Below are 24,726 nucleotides of genomic sequence, written 5' to 3' on the forward strand. Positions count from 1 at the left end.
TATCTCTCCTCTCTTGACCCGGCTTAAGTACGACCATCCCGAACTCTCCAAACCCGACCTCGGCTACCCTCAACGACCTTTCTCCAATCCTGACCCTGGCTAAGTACTCCAACGATCCGCTACTCTCCAGTCCAGACCCGGCAAGTATAAACTACTATCCTACCTTCCATACTACTGACCCGGCTTGCAAGACTACTCTACACTCTAGGCACACCCTCACAGCTGTGGGTTGGCGTTTGGTACAATTCCCTACCTCAGCCTTGCAGTCGCGTCTGGTTTGTGGTGAGCTACTCGTTACAGTATGCTCAGCCACACATACTTCGACCCTGCTGAGGTAGGAAGAGTCCTGAGCACGCACGCTAACTTCCTGTCCAATAGAGGAAAAATTAAAGGCGAATGACCAACATATGCGCAACCTCCAGATCTCTCTCTATGCAAGAGTCTCGACAATAGGAACTCCTGTCGCTCCTGGTATTGTGCCCACTACTATATCAGCCTCCTATCGTCTTCACAAACTCCGGCTGCCTATGCCCAACCGCTATGGAGAGGATCCCCACGAAAGCCAGGGATTCCTAAATCAATGTTTTATTCAGATTGAGATTAATTCTTCTCGCTTTACCTCCTGTCGCGTCAAGGTGGCGTATATTATCTCTCTTCTTACAAAACGCACTTGCCTGGGCTTCTCCCACCTGGGAAAGGAGGTCTGATCTCACTCAAGACATCGGAGCCGTTACCAGGAAGTTCCCTAGGGTGTTCCATACGCCCGGCCATAAGGTATCTGCTGCTTCTACCTTATTCTATATTTCTCAGGGTAACCGCCCAGTTGCAAGATATGCACTCCAATTCAGGACCATTGCCGCAGAGACGGGTTGCAATCACGAATCCTTGTCAGCTGCTTTCTGGCGGGGGCTCTCCAAAGTCCTGAAAGATGAATTGGCTACTTACGACCGTCCCACCGATCTGAAGGATCTTATCGCCATTTGCATCAAAGTGAATCATCGCCTTCAGGAAAGGAGGTCAGAGAGCGCTCACCACCGTGTCACCACATCCCGGACAACTCCCGCTCAGGTGAGCACAACCGAACGCCCACCGATTGATACTTCCGAACCAATGCAACTGGGGGTACTAGTCTTTCTAAGTCTTAGAAGCAACGTCGCAAGAATGCCAGACTGTGTCTCTATTGTGGAAATTCCAGACACTTTGCCTATTTTTGTCCCAATACGTCGGAAAACGCGAAGTTACCATGAGGCCCTGGGGACTCTCATTTGGAACGCTTTCTCTCTTCCCCATCTCTGTTGATAACCCCTCTAGGATCCTCCTTCCCATCGCTATCAGGGTACAGGTTTCTTGTTTCTACGCTCGCTTTCCTCGATTCAGGTTCTGGGGGCAATTTCATAGATGAAGGATTTGCGGAACACCATCATATCCCCCTCAGACGTAGGGAGAACCCTATAGCCCTTGAGGCCATAGATGGAAGACCGCTTCAACCAGACTTTCTCACTGAAGACTGAGGTCCTTCACCTTAAGACGGGGAATGATCACCTAGAGAAGATTCAACTTAACGTGGTTCACACACCTTCCATAGGAGTAATCCTCAGGCTTCCCTGGTTACTGTACCAAACACTGCATTGTGGACTCCAGTAGTATTTGTGGAACCACCCCGTCTGAGGAGAAGGGAAGGGTACAATTGCCAGAGGAGTATGCAGAGTTCAGAGACGTCTTTGATAAAGTCAAGTCTGAGGTCCTGCCTCCACTTCGCCCCTTTGAATGTCCCATTGACTTACTTCCAGGCACCTCTCCGCCCAGAGGGGCTTCTTACCCGCTGTCGATGCCCAAGACCAAGGCCATGAGGGAATACATTGCCGAAAATTTACAGAGAGGATTCATCTGTATGTCCACCTCTCCAGCCGATGCCGGATTCTTCTTTGTGAAGAAGAAAGACGGATCTTTACGGCCATGTATTGACTACCGGGGCCTTAATAAAATCATCATTAAAAATTGCTACACACTCCCTCTCATATCGGAGTTCTTCGACCGCCTGCAAGGCGCTAATATCTTCTCCAAACTAGACATGTGCAGTGCCTATAATCTCATCAGGATCCATCAAGGCGAAGAATGGAAAACTGCATTCAATACCAGAGATGGACATTATGAATACCTGGTCATGCCGCTTGGTCTGTGTAATGCCCCAGCCGTGTTTCAAGACTGTCAATTACATTTTTAGGGACCTTCTCAATTCTTTCGTAATCATCTACTTGGATGTCATCTTGATTTTTTCTAAATCCAGACGGGAACCTGTGGCCCAAGTGAAACAATTACTCCTTCGGTTACGGGAAAACCGGCTCTTTGCCAAACTTGAAAGTGTCATTTTCATCAAGCTTCTACTGTTTTTCTAGGATATATCATCTCTAATACTGGCCTTACAATGGACCCTGCTAAAGTCAAAGCGTTACTGGACTGGCCTCCACCCAACACTCAAAGCCATTCAATGTTTCCTAGGATTTTCTAACTATTATCGCAGGTTTATTCAGAACTTTTCTTCCTTGGTGTCTCCTCTCACGGCATTAACTAAGAAAGGAACAGATCCCACCTCTTGGTCACCCACGGCCATCCAGTCTTTTGCGCGTCTAAAGAAGGCGTTCGTGTCCGCCCCAATTCTTATCCATCCTGATCCCAAACTTCCATTTTACCCTTGAAGTCGATGCATCGGATGTCAGAGTTGGTGCTGTTCTTTCCCAGTAAAAGAGTCCTCAGTCCAAGTTGCACCCCTGTGACGTCTTTTCCACAAAAAAATTTTTTCAGCTGAATGTAATTACGATATCGGTAATAGTGAACTTTTGGCCAAGAAACTAGCAATTGAGGAATGGAGACACCTTCTGGAAGGTACGGAGGACCCCATAAGAATTCTGACTGACCACAAAAATGTGTTCTACATTGAAGGAGCACGTCGCCTGGGAGCCCGCCAAGCCAGATGGTCACTCTTCTCAAGATTCAACTTTATAATCGCCTATCTCCCTGGAACCAAAAACGTCAAAGTGGACGCCCTTTCTCGTCAATTCTCTCTGGACGACAAATCCGAGGACCAACAAAAACCCATTCTTTCTTCTAAATGTATACTTTCTGCTACCACCTTCAACGCTCTTAAGGACATCGTCCTCCAACAGGACCACATTCATGCCGACCTTACGGTCCCAGAGGGCCGCCTTTACACTTCTTCCTTCAATCGAAAAAAGGTTCTCGAATGGAGCCATTCCTCCAGATTAGCAGGACATCCCGGGACCAGGAGGACTTTGGACCAAATGTCCCGAACATTCTGGTGGTCTGAGATGCAGAGAGACGTCAAACATTTCGTAGCCGCGTGCCCAACTTGTGCCAGGACTAAAACTCCTAGGAATCTTCCTTCAGGTTTTGAACCCTTGCCTGTTCCTGATCGGCCATGGACACACCTATCCATGGATTTCGTTGTTGATCTGCCTATGTCCAGGGGCATGAACACGATCCTCGTGGTGGTGGATCGATTCTCAAAACAATCCCACTTTATACCTCTCAAGGGCCTTCCCAACTCTCCCAAATTGGCTGATATATTTATCAGAGAAATCTTCCGTCTTCACGGAGTACCACTGGTCATAGTATCGGATACAGGTCTGCAATTCGTATCTCGTTTTTGGCGCTCCTTTTGCCTGCAACTGGGCATCTCCCTCCATTTTTCTTCTGGGTATCACCCTCCAACAAATGGTCAGACTGAGAGGACCAATCAGTCTCTAGAACAATACATACAATGTTTTGTGTACGATTCCCAGGAAGACTGGTCCGAGCTCTTGCCCTGGGCAGAGTTTGCTCATAACGCACATAGTGGATCAATCCTGAAATCCCCTTTTTTCGTGAACTATGAGTTCCACCCATCCACTCTTCCTTTCTCTTTTTCCTCATCGGGGGTCTCAGCGGCAGACAACAGAATTAAAGAGCTGCAAAATCTCTGGAAAAAGATCCAGGTAAACATCAAGACAGCCACCAATAAGCAGAAGACAGGCAGATTGCCACCGCAGTCCAGCTGAGGATTTCAAACCCAGCGACAAGGTTTGGCTGTCATCCAGAAACATCAGGCTAAAAGTGCCCTCCATGAAATTCGTGCCCAGATTTCTTGGTCCATTCCCCATCGCTGAAAGTATCAACCCGGTCGCGTACCGGTTCTCTCTGCCTTCTTCTATGAGGATTCCGTCCGTTTTTCATGTTTCTTTACTCAAGCCAGTTGTCCAGAATGTGCATTTGGTTCCAGTCTCACCTACTCCCTCTTATATAGTGCAAGGTCAACATGAGTACGAGATACAGTCCATTCTTGACTCCAAGTTTTCTAGAGGCTCGTTACGCTATTTAGTGCACTGGAGGGGATTCAGCCTGGAAGAAAGGTCTTGTCGCTCCTAGAGGGGGGGTTTACTGTGAGGATTCACCATCCTGGTGGCTGGAACCCACCTCTCTATCTTACCCCCTCAACCTCGACAGGCACTCAGGATGCGCGATTCCACGGCGGTCCCGCTACACACGCACGGCGAGCGATCGGTCTGCCCCTCCGCGGGTCCCACCTCCAGTCTCCACCCCCGCTCTGACATGCGGCGTGTCCATTCGGCCAGCCTCCCCTCCGGATCTGTTCCCAGGCTCCACCCCCACTCTGACATTGGTGACACGCGCGGGACAGGTCTCCCCTGGACCCGCCTCCAGGCTTCGTTCTCGCTTGGATGACAGGCATGCGTGGTTCGCGACTGGCGCGCGAATGGTCGCCACCCCCTGACGTAGATGACATGTGCGGGACGTAGCTCAGCCCCCAAACCTAATCTGGCTGCACAATAGGGCGCACCTGCACGACCCAGCAGCCTATCTGCTTCCTCCTCCCTGGCTTACCATTGGAGGGAGGCTCCTTAAATACCTGCTCCGCTCAGTCTCTCATTGCTGAGCATAACCTTGTGTGTGACGTCGTGCCTTGCTGCATTCCTGCCTTGTGCCTTGTCTGTCTTGATCCTGCTGCTGCCTGACCCGCTTCACATATTGGACTCCGCATCTCTCCTATCCTGACCCTGCTTACGTACGACCATCCCGAACTCTCCAAACCTGACCTCGGCTACCCTCACAACGACCATTCTCCATTCCTGACCCTGGCTAAGTACCCCAGCGATCCTCCAGTCCAGGCAAGTATAAACCACTTTTCTAGTTCAGTCTAATCCAGTCGAAAGCCACAGAAATTTTTATATAATTTTTATATGGTATGGTGAGATAGATACATTAAACACTTTCGTTAATAATTTTAATATTAATGATGTTAATCGCAAATTCACTTTGGAGATGGATATGCACCATATTAACTTTTTAGATGTGACGCTCTATGTGGATTTGAATAACTCAATACAGACTAATATTTTCAAAAAAACCCACCCCAGAAACTCATTCCTCCATGCCAGGAGTAGTCATCCCAGATCCCTTATTCGTGGGATCCCCAAGGGACAATATGTTACAGAAAACTTTATTCTGACGAGAAATCATTTGTAACGAATTCAAAAGCTCTCAGTGCGAAATTTGCGGCAAGGGGATATGACAAGCAAGATGTTGACTTATCTTGGATACTTGCTTGTTGGAAAGCTAGGAGTACTTTGGTTCGCCGTAAGGAAGATTATAAACATGAGTTTTCTCGCCCTCTGTTTATCGCTCAATTTAATGGGCAGGCCAATCAAATCCGTAAGATCATTTATAAAACATTGGGACACCTTAAAACTAGAATCAGACATCGATGTGGTCACCAGAGGGCCCAACGTTTTTTTTTTTAAAAGCCAGAACTTTGGCCTCATCCATATCCCCAAGTCTCTTTAGTTCTTCCTCCTCCGACCGTATACCTGTGGGGTCCACGTATGTGGCCGGTGAAGTTGGTGCCAACACGCCAAACCTACAAATTTACAGCTTTCTCCAGCCTCACACTTTTCTCATAGTTTTTGGAGCACCAGACTAATGGGCTGATGACAGTCCACTATTTTTTCAGATACCTTAGCAACAGGGTTAGGTAATATTTTCTTTAATAAAGTATTAACCCATTTGGTGCCTGTGGTATACCTTGGTAACAACAGGCATGAAACTGGCTAATGTTATTTTGATTATAGGTTTCTGTAATAAGAGACATTACAGAAGCCTATGATAGAAATATTAACCCAATGCGGTATGTAACACATTAACGGTCGCGTTAATTCCCAAATTGTGAGATTGGCCCAAATATCGCACCCAGTATATTATTGCCACACTCTTGATATATACCACCTTAAAATTGCGGTAATAACACCCATTAGTTCATTATTTCCCCGGGTGCGATAGTAACTCCAATTGAACAGAATTTGATGTATCTGAGCTGTAGTGTTTTGTTTATGCCTGCGGGACAAACCAAGAACTAACCCTGCTCTATTAGCCACTAAGGTGGCAAACAGGTGTTGGTAGTGTAGTGTAATGTTTATATTATCCCCTTTGTAGTCAGCGTGTCATGGAAACCGATGACTAGTTGACTCGTGAACTACTACAGGGTTAATATGTACTGTAATGTATTTTAATAACTATTTTATCCTCTATTCCATGTTGGTTATAAATAAATAAATATCAGAACTTGATGTATGGCAGTTTTTACTTCAAAATTAAGTATTATGCCTGTTTTGTATCAGATTCGATACTTTTAACGGGTCCGATTAAAAAGTGCTTTATTTTTGGTGCTGCAACGTTGATTCATTACATGATAATAATAAGGCACTTTTATATGGGCGGTAATACAGCATTTTTGGTTACCGCAGTTTGATGTATCCGGCCCTTTGACTCAAGTCAGGTTTAGTGATATAAAGTTCTAGTTGACCCGTAATGGTGTATGCAAATCTATCAATATTTGCAATTTAACATCAGTAATAAGACAATAGAGATGTAAAAATCACACAACACACATATTCCTGATTACCTAGTGCTGGCGCGTTACTTTTCGACACTGTACCCCACTTGATACCAAGCGCTTTCCCATATTCATCTCCATACCAGACCAGGAGCTCTGTGTGGGGGGGAGGTCTGTGCAGGTTCTGTAGTAGATTTCCCTGTGGTCCTGCAACGCCACAAGGTTCTGTTCTTCCTCGTTTCTCGCACAATTTACCAACCTAAAATTGGGACAGTTAGTGAGGTCTCAAAGTAATGTCTATTTTATAAATGAAGAGCTGAAAAAGATACAAGTTGTTAATAATGTGACTTGCCTTGTCTTTCTTCTCTACAGTTTGTGAGGTGAACAGAAGTTAATGGAGAGCAATGTATATAAAATGGCTCACTTGTATGTATCCACAGTTTGAAAGGAATGGGAGCCACAGGCCACACCAGTGACTACTTTCTTGCTACTTAAAAAAACCAACAAAAACACTGTTGTAATTAAAAAGTCGCAGACAAGCTGACACCAGTGCCACAAAGTGAGTTTTCTTCAGGTGGAACTGAAAAGGTTTGAACACAGAGACAGACCCCAGCCCGAGAGCACTCTATCACTAAGTGATCACAGAGATACACCACAGATAGAGGACAATGTGGTATAAGGTGTGACAGAGGTAGGTACATATGTGTGAATTAAAACACTTTATTACGAGTAATTCTCAAAGGGAACTGAACTGAAAGGGTCCCTCTTTTCACACTGGCAGGCACGTCCTTTATTACTCTCCACCCGGGGAGATTTTTCACAGCTCTGGTTTCATACAGACTCCAATCAACAGACAGCACAAGCGCTCGGGGAAGCAAAGACAAACTCAAACAAGGCAGTTCTGTTTCATTACTTCCAGTTTAATCGATCTGCGAGCAGTGCTTTAATACATAAAGCAAGAGGTGTTTAAGGACTTCCTCCAATCAGAATATGGTGTACGTGTTTTTCTGACAAGATATGGATCAATAAAGTGTACGTGTCCTTTGGACATAGTGTGGATCCGCATATTTCGTGCCAATGGTCAAATAATCGAAACAGGGGCGGAGAAGTCGAAACAGGGGCGGGGGGGGGGGGGAGAAGTCGAAACAGGGGCGGGGGGGTGGAGAAATCGAGAGAGACGCTGGCGGGAGGAGGGAGAGAGAGACGCTAGCGGGAGGAGGCGGGGAGAGACGCTGGCGGGAGGAGGGGGAGAGACGCTGGCGGGAGGAGGGGGAGAGACGCTAGCGGGAGGAGGGGGAGAGACGCTGGCGGGAGGAGGGGGAGAGAGAGACGCTGGCGGGAGGAGGGGGAGAGAGACGCTGGCGGGAGGAGGGGGAGAGAGACGCTGGCGGGAGGAGGGGGAGAGAGACGCTGGCGGGAGGAGGGGGAGAGAGACGCTGGCGGGAGGGGAGAGAGACGCTGGCGGGAGGAGGGGGAGAGAGACGCTGGCGGGAGGAGGGGGAGAGAGACGCTGGCGGGAGGAGGGGGAGAGAGACGCTGGCGGGAGGAGGGGGAGAGAGACGCTGGCGGGAGGAGGGGGAGAGAGACGCTGGCGGGAGGAGGGGGAGAGAGACGCTGGCGGGAGGAGGGGGAGAGAGACGCTAGCGGGAGGAGGCGGGGAGAGACGCTGGCGGGAGGAGGGGGAGAGACGCTGGCGGGAGGAGGGGGAGAGACGCTGGCGGGAGGAGGGGGAGAGACGCTGGCGGGAGGAGGGGGAGAGAGACGCTGGCGGGAGGAGGGGGAGAGAGACGCTGGCGGGAGGAGGGGGAGAGAGACGCTGGCGGGAGGAGGGGGAGAGAGACGCTGGCGGGAGGAGGGGGAGAGAGACGCTGGCGGGAGGAGGGGGAGAGAGACTCTGGCGGGAGGAGGCGGAGAGAGACGCTGGCGGGAGGGGGAGAGACGCTGGCGGGAGGAGGCGGAGAGAGACGCTGGCGGGAGGGGGAGAGACTCTGGCGGGAGGAGGCGGAGAGAGACGCTGGCGGGAGGGGGAGAGACGCTGGCGGGAGGAGGCGGAGAGAGACGCTGGCGGGAGGGGGAGAGACTCTGGCGGGAGGGGGAGAGACTCTGGCGGGAGGGGGAGAGACTCTGGCGGGAGGGGGAGAGACTCTGGCGGGAGGGGGAGAGAGACGCTGGCGGGAGGCGGAGAGAGACGCTGGCGGGAGGGGGCGGAGAGAGACGCTGGCGGGAGGGGGCGGAGAGACGCTGGCGGGAGGGGGAGGAGAGACGCTGGCGGGAGGGGGAGGAGAGACGCTGGCGGGAGGGGGAGGGGGAGAGAGACGCTGGCGGGAGGGGGAGGGGGAGAGAGACGCTGGCGGGAGGGGGAGGGGGAGAGAGACGCTAACGGGAGGTGGAGAGAGACGCTGGCGGGAGGGGGAGGGGGAGAGAGACGCTGGCGGGAGGGGGAGGGGGAGAGAGACGCTGGCGGGAGGGGGAGGGGGAGAGAGACGCTGGCGGGAGGGGGAGGGGGAGAGAGACGCTGGCGGGAGGGGGAGGGGGAGAGAGACGCTGGCGGGAGGGGAGGGGGAGAGAGACGCTGGCGGGAGGGGGAGGGGGAGAGAGACGCTGGCGGGAGGGGGAGGGGGAGAGAGACGCTGACGGGAGGGGGAGAGAGACGCTGGCGGGAGGGGGAGGGGGAGAGAGACGCTGGCGGGAGGGGGAGGGGGAGAGAGACGCTGGCGGGAGGGGGAGGGGGAGAGAGACGCTGGCGGGAGGGGGAGGGGAGAGAGACGCTGGCGGGAGGGGGAGGGAGACGCTGGCGGGAGGGGGAGAGAGACGCTGGCGGGAGGGGAGGGGGAGAGAGACGCAGGCGGGAGGGGGAGGGGGAGAGAGACGCTGGCGGGAGGGGGAGGGGGAGAGAGACGCTGGCGGGAGGGGGAGGGGGAGAGAGACGCTGGCGGGAGGGGGAGGGGGAGAGAGACGCTGGCGGGAGGGGGAGGGGGAGAGAGACGCTGGCGGGAGGGGGAGGGGGAGAGAGACGCTGGCGGGAGGGGGAGGGGGAGAGAGACGCTGGCGGGAGGGGGAGGGGGAGAGAGACGCTGGCGGGAGGGGGAAGGGGAGAGAGACGCTGGCGGGAGGGGGAGGGGGAGAGAGACGCTGGCGGGAGGGGGAGGGGGAGAGAGACGCTGGCGGGAGGGGGAGGGGGAGAGAGACGCTGGCGGGAGGGGGAGGGGGAGAGAGACGCTGGCGGGAGGGGGAGGGGGAGAGAGACGCTGGCGGGAGGGGGAGGGGGAGAGAGACGCTGGCGGGAGGGGGAGGGGGAGAGAGACGCTGGCGGGAGGGGGAGGGGGAGAGAGACGCTGGCGGAGGGGGAGGGGGAGAGAGACGCTGGCGGGAGGGGGAGGGGGAGAGAGACGCTGGCGGGAGGGGGAGGGGGAGAGAGACGCTGGCGGGAGGGGGAGGGGGAGAGAGACGCTGGAGGGAGGGGGAGGGGGAGAGAGACGCTGGCGGGAGGGGGAGGGGGAGAGAGACGCTGGCGGGAGGGGGAGGGGGAGAGAGACGCTGGCGGGAGGGGGAGGGGGAGAGAGACGCTGGCGGGAGGGGGAGGGGGAGAGAGACGCTGGCGGGAGGGGGAGGGGGAGAGAGACGCTGGCGGGAGGGGGAGGGGGAGAGAGACGCTGGCGGGAGGGGGAGGGGGAGAGAGACGCTGGCGGGAGGGGGAGGGGGAGAGAGACGCTGGCGGGAGGGGGAGAGAGACGCTGGCGGGAGGGGGAGGGGGAGAGAGACGCTGGCGGGAGGGGGGAGGGGGAGAGAGACGCTGGCGGGAGGGGGAGAGAGACGCTGGCGGGAGGGGGAGAGAGACGCTGGCGGGAGGGGGAGGGGGAGAGAGACGCTGGCGGGAGGGGGAGGGGGAGAGAGACGCTGGCGGGAGGGGGAGGGGGAGAGAGACGCTGGCGGGAGGGGGAGGGGGAGAGAGACGCTGGCGGGAGGGGGAGGGGGAGAGAGACGCTGGCGGGAGGGGGAGAGAGACGCTGGCGGGAGGGGGAGAGAGACGCTGGCGGGAGGGGGAGAGAGACGCTGGCGGGAGGGGGAGAGAGACGCTGGCGGGAGGGGGAGAGAGACGCTGGCGGGAGGGGGAGAGAGAGACGCTGGCGGGAGGGGGAGAGAGAGACGCTGGCGGGAGGGAGAGAGAGACGCTGGCGGGAGGAGGGGTAGAGACGCTGGCGGGAGGAGGGGTAGAGACGCTGGCGGGAGGGGGAGAGAGGCTGGCGGGAGGAGGGGGAGAGAGAGACGCTGGCGGGAGGAGGGGGAGAGACACGCTGGCGGGAGGAGGGAGAGAGACGCTGGCGGGAGGAGGGGGAGAGAGACGCTGGCGGGAGGAGGGGGAGAGAGGCTGGCGGGAGGAGGGGGAGAGAGGCTGGCGGGAGGAGGCGGAGAGAGACGCTGGCGGGAGGAGGGGGAGTGACGCTGGCGGGAGGAGGGGGAGAGAGACGCTGGCGGGAGGAGGGGGAGAGAGAGACGCTGGCGGGAGGAGGGGGAGAGAGACGCTGGCGGGAGGAGGGGGAGAGAGACGCTGGCGGGAGGAGGGGGAGAGAGACGCTGGCGGGAGGGGGAGAGAGACGCTGGCGGGAGGGGGAGAGACGCTGGCGGGAGGAGGGGGAGAGAGACGCTGGCGGGAGGAGGGGGAGAGAGACGCTGGCGGGAGGAGGGGGAGAGAGACGCTGGCGGGAGGAGGGAGAGAGACGCTGGCGGGAGGGGGAGAGAGAGACGCTGGCGGGAGGAGGGGGAGAGAGACGCTGGCGGGAGGAGGGGGAGAGAGACGCTGGCGGGAGGAGGGGGAGAGAGACGCTGGCGGGAGGAGGGGGAGAGAGACGCTGGCGGGAGGAGGGGGAGAGAGACGCTGGCGGGAGGAGGGGGAGAGAGACGCAGGCGGGAGGAGGGGGAGAGAGACGCTGGCGGGAGGAGGGGGAGAGAGACGCTGGCGGGAGGAGGGGGAGAGAGACGCTGGCGGGAGGAGGGGGAGAGAGACGCTGGCGGGAGGAGGGGGAGAGAGACGCTGGCGGGAGGAGGGGGAGAGAGACGCTGGCGGGAGGAGGGGGAGAGAGACGCTGGCGGGAGGAGGGGGAGAGACGCTGGCGGGAGGAGGGGGAGAGAGACGCTGGCGGGAGGAGGGGGAGAGAGACGCTGGCGGGAGGGGGAGAGAGACGCTGGCGGGAGGGGGAGAGAGACGCTGGCGGGAGGAGGGGGAGAGAGACGCTGGCGGGAGGGGGAGAGAGAGACGCTGGCGGGAGGGGGAGAGAGACGCTGGCGGGAGGGGGAGAGAGAGAGACGCTGGCGGGAGGGGGGGAGAGACGCTGGCGGGAGGAGGGGGAGAGAGACGCTGGCGGGAGGGGGAGAGAGAGAGACGCTGGCGGGAGGGGGGGAGAGAGACGCTGGCGGGAGGAGGGGGAGAGAGACGCTGGCGGGAGGAGGGGGAGAGAGACGCTGGCGGGAGGAGGGGGAGAGAGACGCTGGCGGGAGGAGGGGGAGAGAGACGCTGGCGGGAGGAGGGGGAGAGAGACGCTGGCGGGAGGGGGAGAGACGCTGGCGGGAGGAGGGGGAGAGAGACGCTGGCGGGAGGAGGGGGAGAGAGACGCTGGCGGGAGGGGGAGGGGGAGAGAGACGCTGGCGGGAGGGGAGGGGGAGAGAGACGCTGGCGGGAGGGGGAGGGGGAGAGAGACGCTGGCGGGAGGGGAGGGGGAGAGAGACGCTGGCGGGAGGGGGAGGGGGAGAGAGACGCTGGCGGGAGGGGGAGGGGGAGAGAGACGCTGGCGGGAGGGGGAGGGGAGAGAGACGCTGGCGGGAGGGGGAGGGGGAGAGAGACGCTGGCGGGAGGGGGAGGGGGAGAGAGACGCTGGCGGGAGGGGGAGGGGGAGAGAGACGCTGGCGGGAGGGGGAGGGGGAGAGAGACGCTGGCGGGAGGGGAGGGGGAGAGAGACGCTGGCGGGAGGGGGAGGGGGAGAGAGACGCTGGCGGGAGGGGGAGAGAGACGCTGGCGGGAGGGGGAGAGAGACGCTGGCGGGAGGGGGAGAGAGACGCTGGCGGGAGGGGAGAGAGACGCTGGCGGGAGGGGGAGAGAGAGACGCTGGCGGGAGGGGGAGAGAGAGACGCTGGCGGGAGGGAGAGAGAGACGCTGGCGGGAGGGGGAGAGAGACGCTGGCGGGAGGGGAGAGAGACGCGGGAGGAGGGGGAGAGAGACGCGGGAGGAGGGGGAGAGAGACCGCTGGCGGGAGGGGGGGAGAGACGCTGGCGGGAGGAGGGGGAGAGAGACGCTGGCGGGAGGGGGAGAGAGAGAGACGCTGGCGGGAGGAGGGGTAGAGACGCTGGCGGGAGGGGGAGAGAGGCTGGCGGGAGGAGGGGGAGAGAGAGACGCTGGCGGAAGGAGGGGGAGAGACACGCTGGCGGGAGGAGGGAGAGAGACGCTGGCGGGAGGAGGGGGAGAGAGACGCTGGCGGGAGGAGGGGGAGAGAGGCTGGCGGGAGGAGGGGGAGAGAGGCGCTGGCGGGAGGAGGGGGAGAGAGACGCTGGCGGGAGGAGGGGGAGAGAGACGCTGGCGGGAGGAGGCGGAGAGAGACGCTGGCGGGAGGAGGGGGAGAGACGCTGGCGGGAGGAGGGGGAGAGAGACGCTGGCGGGAGGAGGGGGAGAGAGAGACGCTGGCGGGAGGAGGGGGAGAGAGACGCTGGCGGGAGGAGGGGAGAGAGACGCTGGCGGGAGGGGGAGAGAGACGCTGGCGGGAGGGGGAGAGACGCTGGCGGGAGGGGGAGAGAGACGCTGGCGGGAGGAGGGGGAGAGAGACGCTGGCGGGAGGAGGGGGAGAGAGACGCTGGCGGGAGGAGGGAGAGAGACGCTGGCGGGAGGGGGAGAGAGAGACGCTGGCGGGAGGAGGGGGAGAGAGACGCTGGCGGGAGGGGGAGAGAGACGCTGTCGGGAGGAGGGGGAGAGAGACGCTGGCGGGAGGAGGGGGAGAGAGACGCTGGCGGGGAGGAGGGGGAGAGAGACGCTGGCGGGAGGAGGGGGAGAGAGACGCTGGCGGGAGGAGGGGGAGAGAGACGCAGGCGGGAGGAGGGGGAGAGAGACGCTGGCGGGAGGAGGGGGAGAGAGACGCTGGCGGGAGGAGGGGGAGAGAGACGCTGGCGGGAGGGGGAGAGACGCTGGCGGGAGGGGGAGAGAGACGCTGGCGGGAGGAGGGGGAGAGAGACGCTGGCGGGAGGGGGAGAGAGACGCTGGCGGGAGGGGGAGAGAGACGCTGGCGGGAGGGGGAGAGAGACGCTGGCGGGAGGGGGAGAGAGACGCTGGCGGGAGGGGGAGACGCTGGTGGGAGGGGGAGAGAGACGCTGGCGGGAGGGGGGGAGAGAGACGCTGGCGGGAGGGGGAGAGAGACGCTGGCGGGAGGGGGAGAGAGACGCTGGCGGGAGGAGGGAGAGACGCTGGCGGGAGGGGGGGAGAGAGACGCTGGCGGGAGGAGGGGGAGAGAGACGCTGGCGGGAGGAGGGGGAGAGAGACGCTGGCGGGAGGAGGGGGAGAGAGACGCTGGCGGGAGGAGGGGGAGAGAGACGCTGGCGGGAGGAGGGGGAGAGAGACGCTGGCGGGAGGAGGGGGAGAGACGCTGGCGGGAGGAGGGGGAGAGAGACGCTGGCGGGAGGAGGGGGAGAGAGACGCTGGCGGGAGGAGGGGGAGAGAGACGCTGGCGGGAGGAGGGGGAGAGAGACGCTGGCGGGAGGAGGAGAGAGACGCTGGCGGGAGGAGGGGGAGAGAGAGAGACGCTGGCGGGAGGAGGGGGAGAGAGACGCTGGCGGGAGGGGGGAGAGAGACGCTGGCGGGAGGGGGAGAGAGACGCTGGCGGGAGGAGGGGGAGAGACGCTGGCGGGAGGAGGGGGAGAGACGCTGGCGGGAGGGGGAGAGAGACGCTGGCGGGAGGAGGGGGAGAGAGACGCTGGCGGGAGGGGGAGAGAGACGCTGGCGGGAGGGGGAGAGAGACGCTGGCGGGAGGGGGAGAGAGACGCTGGCGGGAGGGGGAGAGAGACGCTGGCGGGAGGGGGAGAGAGACGCTGGCGGAGGGGGAGACGCTGGCGGAGGGGGAGAGAGACGCTGGCGGGAGGGGGAGACGCTGGTGGGAGGGGGAGAGAGACGCTGGCGGGAGGGGGGGAGAGAGACGCTGGCGGGAGGGGGAGAGAGACGCTGGCGGGAGGGGGAGAGAGACGCTGGCGGGAGGAGGGAGAGACGCTGGCGGGAGGGGGGGAGAGAGACGCTGGCGGGAGGAGGGGGAGAGAGACGCTGGCGGGAGGGGGAGAGAGACGCTGGCGGGAGGAGGGGGAGAGAGACGCTGGCGGGAGGAGGGGGAGAGAGACGCTGGCGGGAGGAGGGGGAGAGACGCTGGCGGGAGGAGGGGGAGAGAGACGCTGGCGGGAGGAGGGGGAGAGAGACGCTGGCGGGAGGAGGGGGAGAGAGACGCTGGCGGGAGGAGGGGGAGAGAGACGCTGGCGGGAGGAGGGGGAGAGAGACGCTGGCGGGAGGAGGGGGAGAGAGACGCTGGCGGGAGGAGGGGGAGAGACGCTGGCGGGAGGAGGGGGAGAGAGACGCTGGCGGGAGGAGGGGGAGAGAGACGCTGGCGGGAGGGGGAGAGAGACGCTGGCGGGAGGGGGGGAGAGACGCTGGCGGGAGGAGGGGGAGAGAGACGCTGGCGGGAGGGGGAGAGAGACGCTGGCGGGAGGAGGGGGAGAGAGACGCTGGCGGGAGGGGGAGAGAGAGACGCTGGCGGGAGGGGGAGAGAGACGCTGGCGGGAGGGGGAGAGAGACGCTGGCGGGAGGGGGGGAGAGACGCTGGCGGGAGGGGGAGAGAGAGAGACGCTGGCGGGAGGGGGGGGAGAGAGACGCTGGCGGGAGGAGGGGGAGAGAGACGCTGGCGGGAGGGGGAGAGAGACGCTGGCGGGAGGGGGAGAGAGACGCTGGCGGGAGGGGGGAGAGAGACGCTGGCGGGAGGGGGGAGAGAGACGCTGGCGGGAGGGGGAGAGAGACGCTGGCGGGAGGGGGAGAGAGACGCTGGCGGGAGGGGGAGAGAGAGACGCTGGCGGGAGGGGGAGAGAGAGACGCTGGCGGGAGGGGGAGAGAGAGACGCTGGCGGGAGGGAGAGAGAGACGCTGGCGGGAGGGGGAGAGAGACGCTGGCGGGAGGGGAGAGAGACGCTGGCGGGAGGGGGAGAGAGACGCGGGAGGAGGGGGAGAGAGACGCGGGAGGAGGGGGAGAGAGACGCTGGCGGGAGGGGGGGGAGAGACGCTGGCGGGAGGAGGGGGAGAGAGACGCTGGCGGGAGGGGAGAGAGAGAGACGCTGGCGGGAGGAGGGGTAGAGACGCTGGCGGGAGGGGGAGAGAGGCTGGCGGGAGGAGGGGGAGAGAGAGACGCTGGCGGAAGGAGGGGGAGAGACACGCTGGCGGGAGGAGGGAGAGAGACGCTGGCGGGAGGAGGGGGAGAGAGACGCTGGCGGGAGGAGGGGGAGAGAGGCTGGCGGGAGGAGGGGGAGAGAGGCGCTGGCGGGAGGAGGGGGAGAGAGACGCTGGCGGGAGGAGGGGGAGAGAGACGCTGGCGGGAGGAGGCGGAGAGAGACGCTGGCGGGAGGAGGGGGAGAGACGCTGGCGGGAGGAGGGGAGAGAGACGCTGGCGGGAGGAGGGGGAGAGAGAGACGCTGGCGGGAGGAGGGGGAGAGAGACGCTGGCGGGAGGAGGGGGAGAGAGACGCTGGCGGGAGGGGGAGAGAGACGCTGGCGGGAGGGGGAGAGACGCTGGCGGGAGGGGGGAGAGAGACGCTGGCGGGAGGAGGGGGAGAGAGACGCTGGCGGGAGGAGGGGGAGAGAGACGCTGGCGGGAGGAGGGAGAGAGACGCTGGCGGGAGGGGGAGAGAGAGACGCTGGCGGGAGGAGGGGGAGAGAGACGCTGGCGGGAGGAGGGGGAGAGAGACGCTGGCGGGAGGAGGGGGAGAGACGCTGGCGGGAGGAGGGGGAGAGAGACGCTGGCGGGAGGAGGGGGAGAGAGACGCTGGCGGGAGGAGGGGGAGAGAGACGCTGGCGGGAGGAGGGGGAGAGAGACGCTGGCGGGAGGAGGAGAGAGACGCTGGCGGAGGAGGGGGAGAGAGAGAGACGCTGGCGGGAGGAGGGGGAGAGAGACGCTGGCGGGAGGGGGGAGAGAGACGCTGGCGGGAGGGGGAGAGAGACGCTGGCGGGAGGAGGGGGAGAGACGCTGGCGGGAGGAGGGGGAGAGACGCTGGCGGGAGGGGGAGAGAGACGCTGGCGGGAGGAGGGGGAGAGAGACGCTGGCGGGAGGGGGAGAGAGACGCTGGCGGGAGGGGGAGAGAGACGCTGGCGGGAGGGGGAGAGAGACGCTGGCGGGAGGGGGAGAGAGACGCTGGCGGGAGGGGAGAGAGACGCTGGCGGGAGGGGGAGACGCTGGTGGGAGGGGGAGAGAGACGCTGGCGGGAGGGGGAGACGCTGGTGGGAGGGGGAGAGAGACGCTGGCGGGAGGGGGGAGAGAGACGCTGGCGGGAGGGGGAGAGAGACGCTGGCGGGAGGGGGAGAGAGACGCTGGCGGGAGGAGGGAGAGACGCTGGCGGGAGGGGGGGAGAGAGACGCTGGCGGGAGGAGGGGGAGAGAGACGCTGGCGGGAGGAGGGGGAGAGAGACGCTGGCGGGAGGAGGGGGAGAGAGCCGCTGGCGGGAGGAGGGGGAGAGAGCCGCTGGCGGGAGGAGGGGGAGAGAGACGCTGGCGGGAGGAGGGGGGAGAGAGACGCTGGCGGGAGGAGGGGGAGAGAGACGCTGGCGGGAGGAGGGGGAGAGAGACGCTGGCGGGAGGAGGGGGAGAGACGCTGGCGGGAGGAGGGGGAGAGAAACGCTGGCGGGAGGAGGGAGAGAGACGCTGGCGGGAGGAGGGGGAGAGAGACGCTGGCGGGAGGAGGGGGAGAGAGACGCTGGCGGGAGGAGGGGGAGAGAGACGCTGGCGGGAGGAGGGGGGAGAGAGACGCTGGCGGGAGGGGGAAGAGACGCTGGCGGGAGGAGGGGGAGAGAGACGCTGGCGGGAGGAGGGGGAGAGAGACGCTGGCGGGAGGAGGGGGAGAGAGACGCTGGCGGGAGGAGGGGGAGAGAGACGCTGGCGGGAGGAGGGGAGAGAGACGCTGGCGGGAGGAGGGGGAGAGAGACGCTGGCGGGAGGAGGGGGAGAGAGACGCTGGCGGGAGGAGGGGGAGAGAGACGCTGGCGGGAGGGGGGGAGAGACGCTGGCGGGAGGGGGAGAGAGACGCTGGCGGGAGGGGGGGAGAGACGCTGGCGGGAGGGGGAGAGAGAGACGCTGGCGGGAGGGGGAGAGAGACGCTGGCGGGAGGAGGGGGAGAGAGACGCTGGCGGGAGGGGGAGAGAGACGCTGGCGGGAGGAGGGGGAGAGAGACGCTGGCGGGAGGGGGAGAGAGACGCTGGCGGGAGGAGGGGGAGAGAGACGCTGGCGGGAGGAGGGGGAGAGAGACGCTGGCGGGAGGGGGAGAGAGACGCTGGCGGGAGGGGGAGAGAGAGACGCTGGCGGGAGGGGGAGAGAGACGCTGGCGGGAGGGGGAGAGAGAGAGACGCTGGCGGGAGGAGGGGGAGAGAGACGCTGGCGGGAGGAGGGGAGAGAGACGCGGGAGGAGGGGGAGAGAGACGCGGGAGGAGGGGGAGAGAGACGCTGGCGGGAGGGGGGGAGAGACGCTGGCGGGAGGAGGGGGAGAGAGACGCTGGCGGGAGGGGAGAGAGAGAGACGCTGGCGGGAGGGGGGAGAGAGACGCTGGCGGGAGGAGGGGGAGAGAGACGCTGGCGGGAGGAGGGGGAGAGAGACGCGGGAGGAGGGGGAGAGAGACGCGGGAGGAGGGGGAGAGAGACGCGGGAGGAGGGGGAGAGAGACGCTGGCGGGAGGAGGGCGAGAGGGACGCGGCGGGAGGGGGAGAGAGACGCGGGAGGAGGGGAGAGAGACGCGGGAGGGGGGAGAGAGACGCTGGCGGGAGGAGGGGGAGAGAGACGCTGGCGGGAGGAGGGGGAGAGAGACGCTGGCGGGAGGAGGGGGAGAGAGACGCTGGCGGGAGGAGGGGGAGAGAGACGCTGGCGGGAGGAGGGGGAGAGAGACGCTGGCGGGAGGAGGGGGAGAGAGACGCTGGCGGGAGGAGGGGGAGAGAGACGCTGGCGGGAGGAGGGGGAGAGAGACGCTGGCGGGAGGAGGGGGAGAGAGACGCTGGCGGGAGGAGGGGGAGAGAGACGCTGGCGGGAGGAGGGGGAGAGAGACGCTGGCGGGAGGAGGGGGAGAGAGACGCTGGCGGGAGGAGGGGGAGAGAGACGCTGGCGGGAGGAGGGGGAGAGAGACGCTGGCGGGAGGAGGGGGAGAGAGACGCTGGCGGGAGGAGGGGGAGAGAGACGCTGGCGGGAGGAGGGGGAGAGAGACGCTGGCGGGAGGAGGGGGAGAGAGACGCTGGCGGGAGGAGGGGGAGAGAGACGCTGGCGGGAGGAGGGGGAGAGAGACGCTGGCGGGAGGAGGGGGAGAGAGACGCTGGCGGGAGGAGGGGGAGAGAGACGCTGGCGGGAGGAGGGGGAGAGAGACGCTGGCGGGAGGAGGGGGAGAGAGACGCTGGCGGGAGGAGGGGGAGAGAGACGCTGGCGGGAGGAGGGGGAGAGAGACGCTGGCGGGAGGGGGGGGAGAGACGCTGGCGGGAGGGGGAGAGAGACGCTGGCGGGAGGGGGGGGAGAGACGCTGGCGGGAGGGGGAGAGAGAGACGCTGGCGGGAGGGGGAGAGAGACGCTGGCGGGAGGAGGGGGAGAGAGACGCTGGCGGGAGGGGGAGAGAGACGCTGGCGGGAGGAGGGGGAGAGAGACGCTGGCGGGAGGGGGAGAGAGACGCTGGCGGGAGGAGGGGGAGAGAGACGCTGGCGGGAGGAGGGGAGAGAGACGCTGGCGGGAGGGGGAGAGAGACGCTGGCGGGAGGGGGAGAGAGAGACGCTGGCGGGAGGGGGAGAGAGACGCTGGCGGGAGGGGGAGAGAGAGAGACGCTGGCGGGAGGAGGGGGAGAGAGACGCTGGCGGGAGGAGGGGGAGAGAGACGCGGGGAGGAGGGGGAGAGAGACGCGGGAGGAGGGGGAGAGAGACGCTGGCGGGAGGGGGGGAGAGACGCTGGCGGGAGGAGGGGGAGAGAGACGCTGGCGGGAGGGGGAGAGAGAGAGACGCTGGCGGGAGGGGGGGAGAGAGACGCTGGCGGGAGGAGGGGGAGAGAGACGCTGGCGGGAGGAGGGGGAGAGAGACGCGGGAGGAGGGGGAGAGAGACGCGGGAGGAGGGGGAGAGAGACGCGGGAGGAGGGGGAGAGAGACGCTGGCGGGAGGAGGGCGAGAGGGACGCGGCGGGAGGGGGGAGAGAGACGCGGGAGGAGGGGGAGAGAGACGCGGGAGGAGGGGGAGAGAGACGCTGGCGGGAGGAGGGGGAGAGAGACGCTGGCGGGAGGAGGGGGAGAGAGACGCTGGCGGGAGGAGGGGGAGAGAGACGCTGGCGGGAGGAGGGGGAGAGAGACGCTGGCGGGAGGAGGGGGAGAGAGACGCTGGCGGGAGGAGGGGGAGAGAGACGCTGGCGGGAGGAGGGGGAGAGAGACGCTGGCGGGAGGAGGGGGAGAGAGACGCTGGCGGGAGGAGGGGGAGAGAGACGCTGGCGGGAGGAGGGGGAGAGAGACGCTGGCGGGAGGAGGGGGAGAGAGACGCTGGCGGGAGGAGGGGGAGAGAGACGCTGGCGGGAGGAGGGGGAGAGAGACGCTGGCGGGAGGAGGGGGAGAGAGACGCTGGCGGGAGGAGGGGGAGAGAGACGCTGGCGGGAGGAGGGGGAGAGAGACGCTGGCGGGAGGAGGGGGAGAGAGACGCTGGCGGGAGGAGGGGGAGAGAGACGCTGGCGGGAGGAGGGGGAGAGAGACGCTGGCGGGAGGAGGGGGAGAGAGACGCTGGCGGGAGGAGGGGGAGAGAGACGCTGGCGGGAGGAGGGGGAGAGAGACGCTGGCGGGAGGAGGGGGAGAGAGACGCTGGCGGGAGGAGGGGGAGAGAGACGCTGGCGGGAGGAGGGGGAGAGAGACGCTGGCGGGAGGAGGGGGAGAGAGACGCTGGCGGGAGGAGGGGAGAGAGACGCTGGCGGGAGGAGGGGGAGAGAGACGCTGGCGGGAGGAGGGGGAGAGAGACGCTGGCGGGAGGAGGGGGAGAGAGACGCTGGCGGGAGGAGGGGGGAGAGAGACGCTGGCGGGAGGAGGGGGAGAGAGACGCTGGCGGGAGGAGGGGGAGAGAGACGCTGGCGGGAGGAGGGGGAGAGAGACGCTGGCGGGAGGAGGGGGAGAGAGACGCTGGCGGGAGGAGGGGGAGAGAGACGCTGGCGGGAGGAGGGGGAGAGAGACGCTGGCGGGAGGAGGGGGAGAGAGACGCTGGCGGGAGGAGGGGGAGAGAGACGCTGGCGGGAGGAGGGGGAGAGAGACGCTGGCGGGAGGAGGGGGAGAGAGACGCTGGCGGGAGGAGGGGGAGAGAGACGCTGGCGGGAGGAGGGGGAGAGAGACGCTGGCGGGAGGAGGGGGAGAGAGACGCTGGCGGGAGGAGGGGGAGAGAGACGCTGGCGGGAGGAGGGGAGAGAGACGCTGGCGGGAGGAGGGGGAGAGAGACGCTGGCGGGAGGAGGGGGAGAGAGACGCTGGCGGGAGGAGGGGGAGAGAGACGCTGGCGGGAGGAGGGGAGAGAGACGCTGGCGGGAGGAGGGGGAGAGAGACGCTGGCGGGAGGAGGGGGAGAGAGACGCTGGCGGGAGGAGGGGGAGAGAGACGCTGGCGGGAGGAGGGGGAGAGAGACGCTGGCGGGAGGAGGGGGAGAGAGACGCTGGCGGGAGGAGGGGGAGAGAGACGCTGGCGGGAGGAGGGGGAGAGAGACGCTGGCGGGAGGAGGGGGAGAGAGACGCTGGCGGGAGGGGGAGAGAGACGCTGGCGGGAGGAGGGGGAGAGAGACGCTGGCGGGAGGAGGGGGAGAGAGACGCTGGCGGGAGGAGGGGGAGAGAGACGCTGGCGGGAGGGGGGAGAGAGACGCTGGCGGGAGGAGGGGGAGAGAGACGCTGGCGGGAGGGGGAGAGAGACGCTGGCGGGAGGAGGGGGAGAGAGACGCTGGCGGGAGGGGGAGAGAGACGCTGGCGGGAGGGGGAGAGAGACGCTGGCGGGAGGGGGAGAGAGACGCTGGCGGGAGGAGGGGGAGAGACGCTGGCGGGAGGAGGGGGAGAGAGACGCTGGCGGGAGGAGGGGGAGAGAGACGCTGGCGGGAGGAGGGGGAGAGAGACGCTGGCGGGAGGAGGGGGAGAGAGACGCTGGCGGGAGGAGGGGGAGAGAGACGCTGGCGGGAGGAGGGGGAGAGAGACGCTGGCGGGAGGAGGGGGAGAGAGACGCTGGCGGGAGGGGGAGAGAGACGCTGGCGGGAGGGGGGAGAGAGACGCTGGCGGGAGGAGGGGGAGAGACGCTGGCGGGAGGGGGGAGAGAGACGCTGGCGGGGGAGGGGGAGAGAGACGCTGGCGGGAGGGGGAGAGAGACGCTGGCGGGAGGAGGGAGAGAGACGCTGGCGGGAGGAGGGGGAGAGAGAGAGACGCTGGCGGGAGGAGGGGGAGAGACGCTGGCGGGAGGAGGGGGAGAGACGCTGGCGGGAGGGGGAGAGAGACGCTGGCGGGAGGAGGGGGAGAGAGACGCTGGCGGGAGGAGGGGGAGAGAGACGCTGGCGGGAGGAGGGGGAGAGAGACGCTGGCGGGAGGAGGGGGAGAGAGCCGCTGGCGGGAGGAGGGGGAGAGAGACGCTGGCGGGAGGAGGGGGAGAGAGACGCTGGCGGGAGGAGGGGGAGAGAGACGCTGGCGGGAGGAGGGGGAGAGACGCTGGCGGGAGGAGGGGGAGAGAGACGCTGGCGGGAGGAGGGGGAGAGAGACGCTGGCGGGAGGGGGAGAGAGACGCTGGCGGGAGGGGGGAGAGAGACGCTGGCGGGAGGAGGGGGAGAGACGCTGGCGGGAGGGGGAGAGAGACGCTGGCGGGAGGGGGGAGAGAGACGCTGGCGGGAGGGGGAGAGAGACGCTGGCGGGAGGAGGGAGAGAGACGCTGGCGGGAGGAGGGGGAGAGAGAGAGACGCTGGCGGGAGGAGGGGGAGAGACGCTGGCGGGAGGAGGGGGAGAGACGCTGGCGGGAGGGGGAGAGAGACGCTGGCGGGAGGAGGGGGAGAGAGACGCTGGCGGGAGGAGGGGGAGAGAGACGCTGGCGGGAGGAGGGGGAGAGAGACGCTGGCGGGAGGAGGGGGAGAGAGCGCTGGCGGGAGGAGGGGGAGAGAGACGCTGGCGGGAGGAGGGGGAGAGAGACGCTGGCGGGAGGAGGGGGAGAGAGACGCTGGCGGGAGGAGGGGGAGAGACGCTGGCGGGAGGAGGGGGAGAGAGACGCTGGCGGGAGGAGGGGGAGAGAGACGCTGGCGGGAGGGGGAGAGAGACGCTGGCGGGAGGGGGGGAGAGAGACGCTGGCGGGAGGGGGAGAGAGACGCTGGCGGGAGGGGGAGAGAGAGACGCTGGCGGGAGGGGGGAGAGAGACGCTGGCTGGAGGGGGAGAGAGACGCTGGCGGGAGGGGGAGAGAGACGCTGGCGGGAGGAGGGGGAGAGACGCTGGCGGGAGAGGGAGAGAGACGGTGGCGGGAGGAGGGGGAGAGAGACGCTGGCGGGAGGGGGAGAGAGACGCTGGCGGGAGGAGGGGGAGAGAGACGCTGGCGGGAGGAGGGGGAGAGAGACGCTGGCGGGAGGAGGGGGAGAGACGCTGGCGGGAGGAGGGGGAGAGAGACGCTGGCGGGAGGAGGGGGAGAGAGACGCTGGCGGGAGGAGGGGGAGAGAGACGCTGGCGGGAGGGGGAGAGAGACGCTGGCGGGAGGGGGGGAGAGAGACGCTGGCGGGAGGGGGAGAGAGACGCTGGCGGGAGGGGGGAGAGAGACGCTGGCGGGAGGGGGAGAGAGACGCTGGCGGAGGGGGAGAGAGACGCTGGCGGGAGGGGGAGAGAGACGCTGGCGGAGGAGGGGGAGAGAGACGCTGGCGGGAGGAGGGAGAGAGACGCTGGCGGGAGGAGGGGAGAGAGACGCTGGCGGGAGGGGGAGAGAGACGCTGGCGGGAGGGGGGGAGAGAGACGCTGGCGGGAGGGGGAGAGAGAGTGGACCTGGAGGAGGGGGAGAGAGACGCTGGCGGGAGGGGGAGAGACGCTGCGGGAGGGGGAGAGAGACGCTGGCGGGAGGGGGAGGAGAGACGCTGGCGGGAGGGGGAGAGAGACGCTGGCGGGAGGGGGAGAGAGACGCTGGCGGGAGAGGGGGAGAGAGACGCTGGCGGGAGGGGGGGAGAGAGACGCTGGCGGGAGGGGGAGAGAGACGCTGGCGGGAGGGGGAGAGAGACGCTGGCGGGAGGGGGGAGAGAGACGCTGGCTGGGAGGGGGAGAGAGACGCTGGCGGGAGGGGGAGAGAGACGCTGGCGGGAGGAGGGGAGAGAGACGCTGGCGGGAGAGGGGAGAGAGACGCTGGCGGGAGGGGGAGAGAGACGCTGGCGGGGAGGGGGAGAGAGACGCTGGCGGGAGGGGGGAGAGAGACGCTGGCGGAGGGGGAGAGAGACGCTGGCGGGAGGGGGAGAGAGAGAGAGACGCTGGCGGGAGGGGGAGAGAGACGCTGGCGGGAGGGGGAGAGAGAGAGAGACGCTGGCGGGAGGGGGAGAGAGACGCTGGCGGGAGGAGGGGAGAGAGACGCTGGCGGGAGGAGGGGAGAGAGACGCT

The 24,726-nt window shown here is 64.7% G+C and overlaps 1 protein-coding gene across 1 annotated transcript in view; it reads right to left on the minus strand.

Moving 5' to 3' along the window:
* LOC142475031 (uncharacterized) overlaps positions 1–7,962 on the minus strand; it is a 31,718-nt gene extending 23,756 nt beyond the window's left edge. Inside the window, exon 1 of the mRNA XM_075581122.1 lies at positions 6,971–7,962. The gene's annotated coding sequence lies outside the window, so the exon portion shown is untranslated. The remainder of the gene's footprint in view (positions 1–6,970) is intronic.
* Positions 7,963–24,726: the final 16,764 nt, after the last annotated feature.

The sequence above is a fragment of the Ascaphus truei genome, unplaced genomic scaffold, assembly GCF_040206685.1.
Source record: "Ascaphus truei isolate aAscTru1 unplaced genomic scaffold, aAscTru1.hap1 HAP1_SCAFFOLD_1063, whole genome shotgun sequence".
In the NCBI taxonomy this organism is placed as follows: Eukaryota; Metazoa; Chordata; class Amphibia; order Anura; family Ascaphidae; genus Ascaphus; species Ascaphus truei.